Consider the following 19,542-nt stretch of genomic DNA (forward strand, 5'->3'; position numbering starts at 1 on the left):
ATTTTGAAACATATTTATTTTTAAACATACTGCTCATCATGAGTTGTAGCAGCATCAGCATGCGTACCACCAACACCAATAACTCCACCAGAAGAAGCACCCGGATCTACCTTAGTAAAAGGCTGGTCATGAAGAGCCTCAACATTAGGCTGACCTTGCCTAACTGCTCTTCTTATGGTTGTTGCTCTACCAAATTACTTCTTTACTAACTCCACCATTGGGTCTTCTATAGTATCAATATGACCTAGAGTAATATAAGAAGTCATCGCTAACCCTTCCTCAGTAGGCACGATCCACAGATGCTCAACCTATAAAAAATAAAAAAAGACAGATTCATTCAAATCATATAATATAATAATTTTCATAGTTGGGCTACATTTAAAAAAAAAGACCCACCTATTGTATGGTTTGCAGTATATGGTTAAAATCTATTTGAGTCTGGTTCAGAGAAATAGAGCAACACATAGATAATCTGATGAAAAATATCAATCATCTGTTGCAACAGTTGCATAAGACGGATAATCTTTTATACAACAAATGATCTATACATTGCAACAGATGAATAATATGTTATCAGATTACATATGTGTTGCATAATTTGCAATAGATGGTTAATCTTTTAGGAGTTAGGTTCATAGAATCAGAGCAACAGATGGGTAATTTGATGAAAATATATACCCTGTCGCAACAGATGTCCCATCTGGTGCGTCAGATATAACATCTGTTTAATATCTTTCAACTTAGTCTCATTTTTGACTTCCAAAGTAAGTAAAGTTTAAACCATATATAATTTCCCTAATTTCAACTTTTTAACATATGGGAAATTGAATAAGTTTTCCATCGATATACGATTTGCCCAAATTCTATATTCGGGAAAGAAGTTATGGCTAATTAAAGTTCTAGTCAGAAAATACCATTATTTTTGTGTTTGGCACATAGCAGAGGGGGCCTATTTAGAAATTGGCAAATTCCAGTAGCATAGCGCAATAGTGGCACATCGTTCTGATGTTTAAGGTCCCAACCAGTGGGACAACACGATGGCTCTGCGTCGTGGTGACCTTAAGAATCCCATGCATCAATTTCCAGTGAGCCACTGCGATTGTGGCGCGTCGCGGTGGCTCATAAAATTGGGCTCCCAATTATATTTTTATTCCATCTCATCAAGGGTATATTGGGTATTTTACAGCCTTCTTATCTGCCTAAACATGGGATTTAATCCCAAATGACCTTATTATTGATATTTTCATCAAAACCATTAAGAACACTCCTAAGGGTTTCAAAAAAGAAAACCCAAATAACTCAAGATTTAACCGTGGGTTTTAAAGATTCATTGAATATTTGAAATCCCCAAATTGTAGGCTTCAAGAATCACCCATCAAATTTCTAAATTAAGGTACGTGGGGTTTATTCTAAAAAATACATGGGCTTGTAAACACTAGAACATGATTTAAAGATTATCAAGCATGAATTTAGAAAGGGTTTTTCAAAATACATGATTTATTTTGCATTATGAATGTTTAATTGTATTGTTGATTTGGTGTTTAGGCCTTTCCCTCTTAAATTGATTTACATGTATATGTATATGTTTGAAAATTTATATTTAAGATTGTTTGAGAGCACAACTTATGCAATCCCTCTTTTGTGATGACTTTAGTTTATGATCTTAATGTGAAGGATTTGAAATGCATGATTTATAGCTTGAAATTTGCTTACTCAAATACCATAGTATTTTGAGCATGATTTAGAGATTTAAGATAGGGAGTTTCTTGATGTAAATATATTTTGTTAAAAGAGAAAGATTTGCATGAGATTAAGAGATTTGACATGACCACCTTCCATCATTGAAAGTTTGACGAAGAGAGTTGCATACATGTGTTTTAAAGAAAGATTTCTTTGAAATAATTTATTGATATGATGGTCCCGAATTTATGTTTTGAAAATAGAGATTGTAATATACTAATAATGGCTCAAAGATGTGACTTGCAAGTCAATGGTATGACGATACCATAAGTTTGTATGCCATAATAGAGTATGTTTTTAGAGTTTAATTTTAGAGAATGCATGTTTTATAGAGTTAAAACTAGGCTTAAAGAGGGTTAGGTAGTTACCCGAAGAAGTCTAGAGTTAAAGTAACTCCTTGCCTAAATCATGATTTGCCGATCCGGGTATAGTATTTTTACGCTGGTGATGGCCGTGTGGCATAGTAGAGTCATAAACTTCAACCCTTGTGGCACACTTGGGTTGGAGGCTTCCCTGCCTAGTCAATGGTGGATTCGATCTAGCGTGTGGAATTTCAGAGTTGTACGATATACCACATAGCACAGAAGTAAAACAAAGAATGTCTCAGAGTTCAGATGATTTTTTTTCAGATTCTTTCAGGAATTTCCATGAGATTTCATACTATATGATATGTGTATGAACTATTTTAAATTGCTCTTATATATGTTAAAGATATATTATTATTTTGGATTTGCTCTGCGTACCAGTACATCTGTATTGACCCCCTACCTCCTAGGTTTGGAGGCTCAGTCTAAGGGTTTGGCTAATCAGTAGAGTATTCCAGAGAAAAGTGATTCGTGTAGTGGTGAGCCTTCTTTGTTCCAGAAGGCCTATTAGTTCAAATTATGTTATTTAGTTGTTTTGGTCTGCTGGGGGCCTTGTTCTAGTTTTTAAAATAATTTTGAGATGTAGTAGATATTTCATAGACTGGGTCAGATCTTATTCAGATGTTTTGAATTGTAACTTTCATTCTCATGTCTTAAAACTCAGAGTTATTGACCATGTTTCTAGATTATATTTCTGCATTTTCTTTTATGATATGAATGTTGTGCTCTATTACCAGATAAAATAGAGTAGGATGTTCGTACCTTCATAGTTTGGGATGTCCGTTATGGCCAGGCCCTAGTTCAGGACATGAAAAACTTGGTATTAAAGCACGGTTCATGGTCTTAGGGTGTCTGCAAAATCACGTTGGGTAGAATCTTGTTTATGGGTGTGTAGCACGCCACACTTATAAGCAGGAAACTACTAGGTGTTTAGGAATATTTCTCTTCTTTATGGTTTAGTTCGTGCTTTAAAGTCTGAGTTGTCCCCTAATTGATGATCTATTGTGTTTCAGAAAAACAGTCATGCCTCCCCATCGTACTATCGATCAGAATGCATAAATAGATGAGGTCCATCCCACTTATATGATGAGGACCTAAAACAGAGCTCAGACTCTGGAGATTGATGCTACTCTGGGAGTCCTACCTACTCAGACCATCCCACTTGGGCACCCAGAGCTCCCCGAATGGGGACTAACCGCATTCATCCTCGTGTGAGAGAGGTATCTAATACAGAATTCAGAAAGTCCATTCATATATTTAACCAGTTTGTAGCCATACAGACTCAACAGTCGAAAGATATTGGGTATACATCTCTTATGTCTGAGGTTACAAAAGTGGGCTAGGTCATGAGGATAAACTCGCCCAAGTTTACTGGTACCAAGGTAGAAGAGAATCTACAGAAGTTTGTGGATGAGATGGATAAAATATTTAAGGTGATGTATGTAGTGAGGTAGAGGGGGTTGAGTTAACGTCTTACCAGCTTAAGGATGTAGCAAACCAATGGTATAGCGAATGGGAAGATTCAAAAAGTGAGCAGCTGAGCCCACATTTTGGGTTGAGTTTGTGAAAGCCTTCCTTGATTGATTCTTTCCTCCTGAGCTGAGGGAGGCCAAAGCCGAGGAGTTTATGAATCTAAAGCAGGGTAAGACGAGTGTCCAAGAGTACACTCTGAGGTTCAACCAACTTGCCCGTTATGATCTAGAGATGACTAGTAACATGAGAGCCCAAATGAGGAAATTTGCATCCAGACTTTCAAATGACTTAGTGCTTGAATGTCAGGGAGCAATGTTGAACTAGAACATAGATTTTTCCAAACTATCAGTCTACGTGCAGAACGTTGAGAAAAAGAAAATAAAAATCTCTAAATCTAGAGAGAAGGACAGGTAGGGAAAGAGAGCCAAAATAGCAGACCAGAGCTACAGTCAACAGTAGAGTGGGAATTAGGGTAACAAATAGCAGAAAAAGAAGAATTAGGGTAATGTGCAATCTGCAGCCAGTGCCCTGGTGACTAGACCCCCAGTCGGATAGCTCACTCAGGATTTTCAGTATAGGCAGGGAACGAGGATGCAGGGTTCACAGTGTCAAGGAAGTATAGCTCAAACCTCTCGGACATACCAGCGCTGTGAGAAATATAGGCGGAATCATCCATGGAGATGTTAGTTTTATGCTATGGTGTGTTATTCATGTGGCGAACCAGACCATATCTAGAGAGAATATCCGGCAGCAAAGGGTAATATTAGTTGAGCCAAGTCATAGTCTAATTCTTTTGCACCACCACCGCCTCAGAAGGGTGCCACTTCAGCCGCTGGAAATGGCCATAATCGGTTATACGCCTTGTCCAACTACCAAGAGGTAGAGGCCTCACCGAATGTAGTTACTGGTATCTTGCAAATATTTTCCTGTAATGTTTATTATTACTTGATCTCGGGTCTACCCTCTCTTACATGACCCTTTATGTGGCTATTGGTTTTGGGTTCGGGCCTAATGTAATTGCTGAACCTTTTTTCTATTTTCACTCTAGTGGGAGACTCTGTTGTGTCTAGGAGGGTGTATAGAAATTGTGTGGTGACTGTTTGAGGGTGGGATACTGTGGTAGACCTCGTAGACTTAGACAAGTTTGATTTTGATGCTATCTTAGGGATGGGTTAGATTTATACATGCTATACCACACTAAATTGTAGAACCCAAAAGGTTACTTTCTCTATCTCAAATAAACCAATAATAGAATCGGATGGACATTCTTTATCACCTAGAGGAAAGTTCATCTCTTGTCTTAGAGCCCACAAATTCATTTCTAAGGGTTGCTTGTATCATCTTATTCGGGTTAAAGATTCGAATATCGAAACCCTTCTTTTTAGTTCGTCCCTGTAGTGAATGAGTTCCCAGAAATTTTTCCAGATGATCTCCCAAGAATACCACATGATAGAGAGATAGATTTTGGTATTAATTTATTTCCAGATACCTATTCCATCTCTATTTTACCATATAGAATGGCTTCTGCAGAGTTGAAAGAGTTGAAAGAGCAACTAGTAGACCTTCTAGATAAAGGTTTTATCCATCCTAGTGTTTCTCCGTGGGGTGAACCTGTACTCTTCGTGCAAAAGAAAGATGTTTCACTGCGTATGTGTATAGATTACCATCTCCTAAATAAGGTCACTGTTAAAAATAAGTATCCTCTTCCTAGATTTAATGATCTTTTTGACCAGCTTCAGGGTGCTAATTGTTTTTTAAAAAAAAACCTTTGTTCGGGATAGCATCAATTGAAGGTTAGAGAGTCATATATTCCTAAAATAGCTTTTCGAACCTGATACAGTAATTATGAATTCTTATTCATGTCCCTTGGGTTGACTAATGCTCCTGTGGCTTTTATGAACCTTATGAATAGGGTGTTCCATTAGTTTCTAGATCTGTTTGTTATAGTTTCCATTGATGACATTCTGATTTATTCCAAGAGTGAGGAGGACTATGCCAATCACCTCCGAATCATCCTTCAAACTCTCAAAGATCATGAGTTGTATGCAAAATTCTCCAAGTGCGAATTCTGGTTTAATGCTATTGCTTTTTTCTTTCATATCATGTCTAGTGACGGGATTAAGGTTGATACCCAGAAGATTGAGGTAGTGAGAAAATGGCCCAGACCCTCGACTCCAACCGATATTCAGAGCTTCTTGGGTTTGGCAGGGTATTACAGGAGATTTGTAGAGGGTTTTTCTTCCATAGCTGCACCACTTACTAAGTTGACTCAGAAAAAGGTAAAATTCATGTGGTCTGGCTCTCTTGTGAGAATAGTTTTGAGAAGTTAAAAGATAAGTTGACAACTGCTCCTATTTTGACTCTTTCGAAAGGTACAAAAAGGTTTGTTGTGTACTGTGATGTATCCTATGTGGGACTTGGGTGTGTAATAATGCAGCATGGTAAAGTGGTGGCTTATGCATCTAGGCAGTTAAAAGTACATGAGTCAAATTACCCCACCCATGAATTGGAGTTAGTAGTTGTGGTGTTTGAGCTCAAAATCTGGTGGCATTATCTCTACGGGGTATATCTTGCTATATTTACTGACCACAAGAGTTTATAGTATGTTATCTCACAAAAGGAATTAAACCTCAGGCAATTGCGTTGGTTGGAACTTTTAAAAGATTATGACATAAGCCCGCACTACCATCCGGGTAAGGAAAATGTGGTTGCCAATGCCCTCAGTAGGTTATCTACCGGCGGTCTTTCGCATGTTGAATAACAAAAGAGGGAGATGGTGAAGGATATTCACCGACTTGCAAATCTAAGAGTGCGACTCTTGGATTTTGAAGATGGGGGAGTGGTTGTTTATGAGGTAGCAAAATCTTCCCTTTGTGCTGTAGTTAAAGAGAAGTAGGTTAAAAAACCATCTTGATGCAGATCATGAAAGATGTGGGTGAACAGAAGGTAATATCTTTTGAAATTAGTGGTGATGGAGTTTTGAGATATCAAGGCAGACTATGTATGCCAGATGTAGATGGGTTACGAAAGAGGATCCTTGATGAAGCTCATACTTCGAGATATGTTGTTCACCCAGGATCTACTAAGATGTATCATGATCTGAAAGCTATTACTGGTGGAATAATATGAAGCATGATGTGGCTAATTTTGTTGCCAAGTTTTTGAATTGTCAACAAGTGAAAGTAGATCATATGAGGCCAGGTGGTACTTCCCAGGAGATAGCCTTGTATTTGTAGAAATGCGAGATGATCCATATAGACTTCATCATGGGACTTCTGAGGTCCCAAAGTCAGTATGATTCTATTTGGGTGATTGTTGGTCGACTGACCAAGTCAGCCTACTTTCTTCCCGTCAGAACTAACTATTTGGGAGATGACTATGCCAAGCTGTACATTGAGGAGATAGTCCATTTGCATAGAGCATCTGTATCCATTATATCTGATTGAGGTACGCAGTTCTCTTCTTAGTTTTGGAGGTCTTTTTAGAGGGGTTTAGGTACCCAAGGGAACCTAAGTACTGCATTCCACCCTCAGACTGATGGGTAAGCTAAGTGCACTATTCTGACTCTTGAAGATATGTTAAGGGCCTGCATAATTGACTTTAAGGGGAGTTAGGTAGATCACTTTCCATTGATAGAGTTTGTATTTAATACTGTTACCATGCTAGTAGATGGCTCCTTTTAATGCATTGTATGGAAGAAGATATAGGTCGCCAATAGGGTGGTATGAAGTGGGTGAGACTCAGTTGTTCGGGCCTGATCTTGTTCATCAGGAAATGGAGGACGTGAAAATTATTATAGAATAACTTAAGACAGCCCAGAGTCGATAGAAGTCCTATGCTGATGTTAGGAGAATAGACTTAGAGTTTGAGGTTGGTGATTGGGCGTTTCTCAAAGTTTCTTCTATGAAGGGAGTCATGCATTTCGAGAAGAGAGGTAAGCTAAGTCCTCGCTAGATAGGGCCATGCCAGATTTTGTGAAGGATAGGGAAAGTTGCTTTTGAGTTAGAGTTGCCTACAAGTTTGGGCTCTGTTCATCCGGTATTTCACATATCCATGCTGAAGAAATATATTGGAGACCATTCCCTAGTGTTTCCTATAGAGGAGATCAAGGTGATAGACTCATTATCATATGAAGAGGAACCTATTGCAATCTTAGATCACCAAGTTCAGAACTTGAGGAGTAAAGAGATAGTATCGGTTAAGGAGTTGTGGAGAAATTAGAAAGGTGAGGAAGCAACTTGGGAATCAAAAAATGACATGAGAGATAGATACCCAAACTTGTTTGATCCGGTGGATGATGAAATGGTAGGTACAATCCTTGTCTTATTCTTTTATGGCCTTAGTATACTTTAAATCATGCTTGTCTATGTTTGATTTCATCATTCAGGGACGAATGATCCCAAGGGGGGATGATGTAACACCCTACAAAAAAATCGTCTATGTGTTAGCTCATGGTAATATGCTCTTAGAGTTAAATGACTAGAGTTGTGTTAAAGAAACTTAGTCTCACTTTTTGACTTCCAAAGTGAGTAAAGTTTAAACCATATATAATTTTCCTAATTTTGACTTTTTATCATGTGGGAAATTTAATGAGCTTTCCATCGATATAAGATTCTCCCAAATCGGATACCCGGGCAAGAAGTTATGGCTAATTTAAGTTCTAGTTGTAAAACACCATCATTTTGGTGCTTGACGCGTCGCGGAGGGGACCTATTTAGAAATTGTCAAATTCCAGTAGCATATCGCAATTATGGTGCATCGGACTGAAGTTTTAAGTCCCAACCAATGGGACTACGCGATGGATCCGTATCGTAGTGACGTTAAGAATCTCACTCATCAATTTCTAGTGAGCCATCGTAATTATGGTGCATCGCGGTGGCCCATGAAATTGGGCTCCCAGTTATATTTTTAGTCCATCTCATTAAGGGTATATTGGGTATTTTTCTACTCCCTTATCAGCCTAAACACGGGATTTAATTCCAAATGACCTCATTATTGATATTTTCATCTATAACCATCAAGAACACTCCTTAGGGTTTCAAACAAGAAAACCCAAATAACTCAAGATTTAACCGTGGGTTTTAAAGATTGATTGAAGATTTGGAATCCCCAAATCATAGGCTTCAAGAATCATCCATCAAATTTCTAAATTGAGGTACCTGAGGTTTATCCTAAAAACTACATGGACTTGTAAACACTAGAACATGATTTAAAGATTATCAAACATGAATTTAGAAAGTGGTTTTCAAAATACATGATTTATTATGGATTATGAATGTTTAATTGTATTGTTGATTTGGTCTGTAGGCCTTTCCCCCTTAAATTAATTTAAATGTATATGTATAAGTATGAAAATTTAGATTTAAGATTGTTTGAGAGCACAACTTATGAAGTCCGTCTCTTGTGATAACTTTAAGTTTATGATCTTAATGTGAAGGATTTGAAATGCATGATTTATGACTTGGAATTTCTTTACTCAAATACCGTAGCATCTTGAGCATGATTTTGATATTTAAGAGAGAGAGTTTCTTTATGTTAATATATTTTGTTAAAAGAGAAAAATTTCCATGAGATTAAGAGATTTGACATGACCACCTTGCATCATTGAAAGTTTGACAAAGAAAGTTGAATAAATGTGTTTACATGAGTTTTAGAGAAAGAGTTCTTTGAAATGATTTATTGATATGGTGGTCCCAAATTTATGTTTTGAAAATAGAGATTGTAATATGCTAATAATGGCTTAAAGATGTGACTTGCAAGTTAATGGTATGACGATACCATAAGTATGTATGCCATAATAGAGTATGTTTTCATAGTTTGATTTCATAGAATGCATGTTTTAAAGAGTTAAAACTGGGCTTAAAGAGGGTTAGATGGTTACTCGAAGAAGGCTTGAGTTCAAGTAACTCTTAGCCTAAAGCCATGATTTGCTGATCCGGGTATATTATTTTTACGCTGGCGACAACCGTTTGTCGTAGCAGAGACAGAGACTCCAACCCTTGTAGCACACTTAGGTTGGAGGCTTCCTCGCTGAGTCAATGGTGGATTCCATATAACCCATAGAATTTCAAAGTTATAGGGTATACAACCTAGCGCAGTAGTAAAACAAAGAATGACTCAGAGTTTAGATGATTTTCTTTCAGATTATTTCAGCAATCCCCATGAGATTTCATACTATATGATATGATTATGAAATATTTTAAATGGCTCTCATATATGTTGAAGATAAATTATTATTTTCGATTTGCTCTATGTACCAGTACATCTGTATTGACCCCCTACCTCCTAAGTTTGGAGGCTCAGTCTAAGGGTTTGGCTAATCAGTAGAGTATTCCAGAGAGAAGTGATCCGTGCATTGGTGAGCCTTTTTGGTTTTGGAAGGCCAGTTATTTCAAATTATTGTATTCCATTATTTTGGTCTACTAGGGGCCTTGTCCCAACTTTCAGAACAGTTTTGAGATGTAGTAGAGATTTTGCAGACTAAGTCAGATCTTATTCAGATGTTTTGAATTGTAACTTTCATTCTCATGTCTTAAAACTCAGAGTTAATGACCATGTTTTCGTATCAAATTGTATTTCTGCATTTTCTTTTATGATATAAATGTTGTGCATGATTATCAGATCAGATAGAGTAGGATGTTCGGGCCTTCATGGTTTGGGATGTCCATCATGGCTAGGCCCTAGTTTGGGTCGTGACATGTACCTGCCAGTATGAAGCTTTAATAGCCCATCGGTAATCCATCCTGAATAGTCGTCGATCAACTTAGTTAGTTTTTTGGAAGCCTCATCCGCGATGTTAAGCCCTTCAAATGGGTAATTTTTTGTTCTTTCGGATTGACAGGCTTTACTTTTTCTTTATCTTCGGAAGTAGTTGATGGATATCAACTATTATATTATGTTGTTTAGCATTAGCATCTACTGTGACATCCACCTGGAAAGCCAGAATTGTCAAAGCTAATCATAGAGATACTAACTCATCTATTTTAACAAATCAAACAGGTCTTTCTCCTATTTTAATTTGTCCAAAAAAATGAGTTCTATGCTACAATAGATAGATAATATATTAGGACAAATCAAAATCGGAGCAAGACCTATATGATAATTTCCAATAGATGATCCATCTATTGCAACATATGACTCATCTATTTGGACAAACTAAAATAGTAGGAAGTTTGCCCCAATAGTTGACCCATCTGCTGTAGTAGATAAGTTATCTATTGGTATAAATTAAAACAGCAGGAAGACATGTTTAATTTACTAAAATAGAGGAGACATATGTTGTAACAGATAATGTGTTTGATGCAACAAGTTAGTCAACTATTGCAACATATGCTTATATCTGTTTGATAATTTTCAGTGGATGTGCCATCTGTTGTAATAGCTATGTAGTATGTTTGATTATTAGAATAGATGATATATATTCACCTTCACCAGCTCATACTGCTCTCCCGTGGCCCTTAAACATTGATAAAAAATGCAAAATAGAAATAGAGGAGTTTCAATTTTGCTTTTTTCGATGCTTGATTATGCCTTGGAGATTTCTTTCCTCCTTCTTTTAGCCTCCTTAATCTCGAATAGAGTGTATAAATGTGAAATCCTCTTTGATGGAATGACACCTCTCTTATATGTTTATTCTTTTACAAAAGCAGTTAATACATAAATAACATTAATCACTCCATCATATTTTGCTGGCAGCCTTCACATTTGCATGCATAACATTCGCTATGAGGAGCAAATCTGTAAAACCAGTATGATTATAATCATAATGGTTTGTAGTTTCACAAACTCTAAGAGGACCATCATTAGCCGCAACAATAAAACTACTACCACTACCAACAGCTCCATTACCACTAACACTATCAGCAACAACAAGCCCACCATCAAAAATTATTATTTTCTTATGATGGTTGTTACTCCAAATAATTTTTTTGTTCTATCAATGACCTTAGGGTCCAATAAAATTTCCACATATTGTAAAGTAAGAAAAAATAACATATTCAACTTTCAATTGATCAGACAATCCATGGATGCACAATCTAAAATAAATCAGTACATATATTAGAATGATGATTAAATAATTTGTAAAAATCATTAATTAAAACAAAAATTTAATTATAATTAGACTTATTTCTTATTTCTTTCTTCAAAGGGTTGAAGAGACCAATAAATTTTGCATTTCTATCGGTTTTGGCCGACAACCATCTCAGGATTCTTGGACATGAAACTTCTTTCTGATGGTTCACTTGATGTCTCAAATAAGGAATGGCTTCAAAACCCAATCCTATAAAATCATTATTCAATAAAAAATAAATAAATCATAATAAAGGAAATATTTACTATGAAAGCCCATGGAAGGCCATATAAGTTGACTGTTTTTGGCGTTAATGGAGTCGACAAATATTTAACAGTCATTTTGAAGTCTTAATAACCCTAAGGATAGCTGTTAAATACCTCAAGATCCTCAGACAGTTTTATTAAATTAAGTGGTATGTTTTTGTTAATGTCTCTCGCCAAAAGAATATTATGTACAAATCAAATCAAGCACAATCCTTTCTTGTGCTTTCTTAAAAGTCTGTTACCTTTCAACGCTTCTATTAGATTTTTTTTTAAGCTTAGATCAACAAGGGACACCAAGTAATCACCATTACTTGACTTGCCTCTACCTTTTTGGGGTGTGTGGGGTGTTTTTTATACTATTACAATAGGTATTACTTGAGAAAGAGAAGTAGGGCAATATTTTAGTCCAGTAACTATGGCAATCTCTTTCCAACCAAAACAAATAGGAATGTCATAGTAATTTATCCATACCTCATCCATCTTATCTTTATTTTCATACATAAACATACGCTTGAGAAGATCATATACCATTTTCATTTGGTAACGAGCATTGTTGTCCTTCGATAAATCAAGATATTGTGACAATGATGCTATTAAAACCACTAACCATCTATGATCGCTAAGTCCCCATGCGACGTAGGGGTCAGGGAGTCTTCTTCTTTTTCTGCACAGTGATTAGGTGATCAAAGCGGTTCGTGCATTTACTTTGGAGTGGTGAGCTTTCTTACTTTGGAAAACATTTATTCTTGGTCTCTTACCTTAAGACTTAGTCTTATTTTGACTTGGTTTGGCTATTGTCGGGGGCTTATCCTGACATATACATTTCCAAATATCAGTTCGTATAGGGGTATTATTGATGACTATGGACTTAAGTATATTGGTTAGTTCATGAATCTAATAAAATAATTAGAAATTTTTAACTTTTGACTTTTTGTATTGTTTCTTCCATCTTATAATACTGTCAGGATTTACTCAACCTTTAGGTTTGATGTGATGATCGTGATGGGTTATTGGGCGACCTCCGATTCATGTGGGCTTGAAGTGTCCATATGACATGACCTAATTAAGGGTTATGTCAAGTTGATATCAGAGCCTATGTTCATGTTCAGTTGGGTGTCCATAATACCATGTCAAGTCAAGTCTTTTTTATAGGTGTGAAGCGCGCCATACTTATATAAGAAGAGATTTAAGACATTTTAGGAAATGCTTCCCTTTTTTCTATTTCAATATCAAACTATAGAGTCTAAGGTCTTAGATGCCTCTAATTCCTATTTTCTATGTTTCAGATCATGCCTCCAAGGAGATCTGAGACTTAGGCAAACCTTTCTGAGGTCTCTATGGATAAAGTTCATCTAACTTCCAGAGTTTGAACCTGGGCTAGGGTTGGGGCATCCAACCATCATCGTAGTGTTCCACCTGTCACCACCAACCCCAACTATGAGAGTGATCAACCTATTTCATCAGCTCAGAGGGATGCTACTAATGCCGAGTTTCATGACTCTATCAACCTCTTGACTTAATTGGTAGCCTCTCAATCGGAGCATGGTGCTCTAACTACTATTTTTTCTAAGGCCATAAGAATTGGCCAATTTATGAGGTTAAGCCCTCATATGTTCTCTGGTATGAAAGTTGAGGAATGTCCTAAAGCCTTCGTTAATAAAATAGAGAAGATCTTCTAAATCCTGCATACTTTTTATATTGAGGCCATTGAGTTTGCTTCCTACCAATTGAAATATGTAGCTTACCAATGGTATGCAAGGAGGGATTTGTCTAGAGGAGTTGATGCTAGTCCTACCATGTGGGAGGATTTCTCTAAGGCTTTCTTAGAATGCTTTTTCCCTCAAGAGTTGAGAGAGGTAAAGATAGAAGAGTTTATGAAATTTAAACAAGAGAGGATGTCCATTTAAGAGTATTCCTTGAAATCCCATCAAATGTCAAGGTATGCTCCCGATATGGTTTCTAACATGATGGTTAGAATACATAAGCTTATCTCGAGATTGTCCTGTGAGTTAATCCTTGAGAGTAAGATGACCTTGTTGATTGAAAACATTGATATTTTTAGGTAGATTCTGTATTTACAACAAGTGGAAAAGAGAAAAAAAAGTAATTTAAGCTTAGTTAGAGGCAAGGAAAAAAATTTAGGCCTTCTAAGCATAGTGGTGGTGATGGTAGAAAGTGGCCACGATAGAAGTAGCGGAGTTTGAGTTCTTTCTCCTCGGTTACTGTTCTCTCGCCCTACCTAAAGTTTTTGGGTGGTCTTCAGTCTCAATTTAGCAGTGGGTCTTGGTCACAAGTTTCCCTATTCTAGACTACTGGTGTCTAGTCGGCTCTACCTTACCATCCTTGCAGGTACTTTGGTCAAAGTCATTATGGTCAGTATGAGAAGGAATAAACAAATGTTTCCATTGTGGTCAGATTGGGCATATGCAGTGTTTGTGCCCCTCTCTAGCAGCTTCTTGGGCCAACAGGGATCCTATTGTAACTCCCTCAACTCCTGTACCAAAGAGTTCTATGTCTGCCTCAACTTATATTTCTCGCACCAACACTGGCCAAAACTGTTTGAATGCACTTGCTACTAACTAGGATTCTGAGGCATCTCCCGATGTTGTCATGGGTATGTGATGTGAATTATTTGATTGATCCAAGGTTTACTTTTTTATATGACCCATATGTAGTTGTGCATCTTGATTGTGGTTTTGAGAGTCTGGAAGTTCCTTTTTCTATTTCTACATCAATTGGTGACCCTGTGATTGTTATAAGGGTCTATAAGGGATATGTGATATCAGTTTGTGGTCTAGATACTCTTGCAGACTTGATAGGGTTGGACATGGTTGATTTTGATATCATTCTGAGGATGGATTGGTTGTAGTCTTGGTATGCTTCTTTAGATAGTCAGATTCATAGGGTCATATTTAAATTCCCTAATGAGCCGTCATTGTATGGGAAGGTGGATCCCTAGTGCCTAAGGGAAAGTTTATTTTTTATCTTAAAGCCCAAAAGTTGATTTCAAAGGTGTGTTCGTATCATTTGGTCTGAGTTAAAGATTCTAACTTTGAAGAGCCTTTTTTAGAATTTATTCCCTAGGTTAATAAGTTTCCTGAGCTGTTTAACAATGAACTTCCTAGTATTTCTCCTGATAAGGAATTTGATTTTGGGATTGATCTTGTTTTAGACACTCGTCTAATTTATATCCCTCCCTATAGAATGGCTCCGACGGAGCTAAAAGAGCATAAGGAGTAATTGAAAGACCTATTAGATAAAGTTTTTATCCTCTCTAGTATGTCTCCGTGGGGTGCTCCCATGTTATTCGTGTGCAATAAGGATAGTTACCTTTGAATGTGCATTGATTATCGTTAGTTGAATAAAGTGACCAAAAAGAATAAATATCCAATTTTTATAATTGATGATTTGGTTGATTAACTTCAGGTTGCAAAGTTTTTCTCTAAGATCGATCTTAAATTGGTTTATCACCATTTTAAGATTAAATATGTGGATATCCCTAAGACTTTCTTTAGAACTCAGTACGGTAACTATAAGTTTCTCATCATGTCTTTTGGGTAGACCAATGCCCCAGCGATATTCGTGGACTTGATGAATAGGGTCTACCATCTATTCTTGGATATGTTTGTCATTGTATTCATTGATGATATCTTAGTCTATTGTAAGAGTGATGCGGATTATGTCAATCACCTCCGTTCCATGTTACAAACTTAGAAGGATCATCATTTGTATGCCAAGTTCTCCACGTATAACTTTTTGTTGAAAGCCTTAGCTTTTTTTGTTCATGTCATCTTTACTGAGGGGATCAAGATGCATCCATAAAAGGTTGTGGTGGTTAAGACGTGGTCTAGACATACGTCTCTAATTGATATTCAGAGCTGCTTGGGTCTAGCTGATTACTATAGAAGGTTTGTGGAGAATCTTATTTGACCATGAAGCAACCTTAGAAGGACAATCCCTATGTATATGTCTAATTTGACCCTATTTTAAATACTTGTTCCTCCCTTCTTCACAAAATCTATAGTGCACTTGCCTACAGAATCTACAAGGAGGATATGATTGAGCTGACTGAGCCCTACTAGCATGCGACTGGGCTCTTGGTGCTCTAAACCCACTATCATGCAGAGAATGATGATCACCCGACAACATCAAATAAGTGACACTAGGCGTAGATTAAGAATCATAACTCTCCCACTTCTTTATAGACCATTTACCACCATCTCTACTACCTTTATGCTACATCCACCCTGATCAGAAAATGTAAACTTCTTACTTTGCCTCTTCCCTATCTGTGCCTGCTTCTTCTTCACTTTCTTAACTTGTTGCATATACACAACCAATATGAAGATGTCCATCTTTTTATTCAACAAGTCAACCTTACTCTATAGAGTCAAATCACGGGATAACCCAGAATCAAATTTCCTAATGCTAGACACTAACTCGAGATCATATCGGGAAAAATGATGAAATTTCAAGGCATACTCCTTGACCATAATCCTACATTGCTTCAGATTAACAAACTCTATCATTTTTTCCTCCCACAACTCCTGAGGAAAGAAATGGTCTAAAAAATCACTAGAGAAATCATCCCGCTATATTGATTCAGTGTTATCTCCGCTAGAATATTCCCATTCCTTATACTAATTTTATGCTACATCCTTCAATTGATAAGAAATGAATTCTGCTTTTTTAGCATCTGAAGTATGCATAACCCAAAAGATATTCTCCATCTCATCAATAAAACTTTGATGATCTTTCTAAAATTTAGAACCAATAAAAATAAAAGAACTCAACCTCATGAATTGGCCAACCCTTGTGTCCTCAAATGATAGAGCAACAGAAGCAACAGGCTCAGTCGTGGAGGCCACCAACTATGTAAGCAAATAAATCGACAAGCAAGACTCAGAATTAAATGCATCTACTCAAGGTGACTGAGGAGAGATAGTGGGAACCAGTGGAGCTCCTCAAGGAAATTAACGTAGAGACCCTCGAACGTGTATGAATGATGTGCTATATTTTTGTAGCATATTTAAGACTTTTTAACTGGAAATAATTATAAGTTCTTAAGTAATTACTGGTGTTTTGATGTTATTTCTTTAGATATTGTAGGAAAGTCAAGATGCATGGAAATAAATAAGAATGGAGCAGAAGAGCTGAAATCTGATGTAAATAAGTTGAAGTATAGCTGACGTAAATTCTGAAGCGCCGTCATACATGGGACAGAATGTTAAAGTTGTCGTCAATCTTAGAAAGAACCTGAGAAGCTGAGATAAAATGGGACGACGTTTAGGATAGGCAATCAAATATGTCATATGGCATCAAAATCGCCGTCATCTAGAGACAGAGTATGTTGATTTTCAATGAAGTTATGATGGCAGTTTTCACGCGCCGTCAAGTTTCTTTGCCATGCCATCAGGTTTGCCGTTTGAATAGTTAGAAGATAACAATTCACTGGAATCATTGACGACATCTCGTACACATCATCAGGATTTGACGTGCCGTTAAAAGCATCGTCGTCTAATCTGAAAAAAAAATGAAACTTTGATTTTATTTCCTTATTTAGGGTTAACTATGTAAATACTTTATTTAGGGTTTTTAAAGAGATTGACCATTGTCTATCAAACAAAAAAATGCTGGCAAAAGAAGCACGTACATTGCTCTCTTTCACCAAATATTCTTCTTTTTTCTTATCAACTATTTTTGGGTTTCTACCTTGTGAGTAAATTGAAGAAACTACTTGTTGTTTTTCATCCATTTGTAAGTTTATCCTTAGCATCACGTATGCAACTTTTTATTTAATTCATCAAATCATGAGCGGTTAATTCCATTATCAAGAGTTATGAGGTCCATGGAGTAGGGTTTGATGGGTTACTAGGTATTTAAGGGATTCAAAGAGTAGTAGAACGTCTTGAAATTCTGTTGTTTTAACTAAAATCTATTGGTTGCAAATATTAGATTATGCCTTAGGTTTTATTTTCTTCTAACGGAGATATAGACTAGAGGTCGTGAATTATCAACAGGGACTCGGAAGCTATCAACCTTCTATTTAATGATTGATGCGTAAGTGGATTAATCTAACTGAGATAACATACTATTGGAAATAGATAAGTTATCTAAGTTTGAGAGAATTAGATAATAAATTGTCTGGTGAGGTCGAGAGATAAGTCAGAAAGTGTCATAGTCAAGGATAGTCGGCTATTTTACTTACTTTAAGAATCCCAAGCACTACTTAGTACCTGTAAAGTCCCAAAAGCCATGGTGAACATAATCTGGTTTCCCATTTATATTGATTACAAACATTAATATTAAAGTGAAAACATTACTTGATACTTTCAAAACCCCCATCTTAATATTATATTTTCGTACCATTTGTTTGAATTGAACTTGTAGCTATAGCTTAAAAATAGCTTAATCGCCACTCATATTGTTCCCTGTGGATTTGACCCTAACTCTAAATTTGGGTAAATATATTAACGATGATCGCCTTACACTAATTTGAGGTATAAATTGAGCGTTCTAAAAAATGGCTCCATTGCTGGGGAACAATTTGGCGTATTAAGTTAGTTTAGAATTTTAGCTTACCTGCTTGAATTCAAACTTGTAAATATTTGTTTGTGAATTCCTTTGTTTCTTGTGTTAGGTAGATTTTGTTTATTTTTGTTTATTTTTTACTATGGCATCATGGAATAAATGTGAGTTTGATGGTTGGAAATCTTATTTGGATGATCCATATCCATATTGTTATGGACCCCATATTTGGCAAGATTGTAGATATTCTCCCCGGAGAGAGATGTGTACACCATCTCCATCTTACCAGAAGTATAATTGTTCTTTATATGGTGGTCAAGATGGACATTGGGGTGATTTCCCAAATGCCCCCTCCCCCTATTGTGCTAACCCAAGTTCTAGTTCTTTTTATGAGTATGACAGGTCTTATGGTCAAGAAAAGGAAGAACAAAACATTGGAAAGAGTGACACTGAAGCTATGCTTCAACTGATGTTGGATCGTATAGACACAACGATTGATACCATATGTGATATACATCAAGACATTAGGGCATTTAACGAGGGAAGGGAAAGGATAGAAGAGATGGATATCGAGGTCAATCATCCAACACACTTTTCTATATTATGTTTAGATGATATCTTGTCTGTGGAATTATTTAAAATAATGAAAGAGTATGAGGATGAAGAGAAACAATTCTATGTTGATGATGAGCTTGATGTTGAGCAACCCTTAGTGATTTCCCAACCACCCAAACTATTCATAAATGAAGATACAAAGGATGAGGAAATGGTATTAGTGTCAAAAGAAGAAATCAAGCACAAACCTCGTGAAGACTCTAGTCCATTTCGGGGTAAAAATACTAATAGCGAAGTTATTTTGAAATTGAGGGTTAACCCTCATTCGAATCACTTTTCAACATTATGCTTAGTGGATGTGATGAAAGTCGAATCACCCAAGCAAATGATGAATCTTGAAAATAAGGAGGAAGATTCTTATATTTTGGAGTTTGTCCTTCCAAAACGGTTTACTGCAACCCCAATATTCGAACGCCAAGGAGCTTAAAGATCGATGTCCATTTAGTGTCTGTTTAAGATTCTTAACGTTTCCAAATGAGCCCAC

This window comes from Capsicum annuum, chromosome 2 (assembly GCF_002878395.1).
Source record: "Capsicum annuum cultivar UCD-10X-F1 chromosome 2, UCD10Xv1.1, whole genome shotgun sequence".
Lineage (NCBI taxonomy): Eukaryota > Viridiplantae > Streptophyta > Magnoliopsida > Solanales > Solanaceae > Capsicum > Capsicum annuum.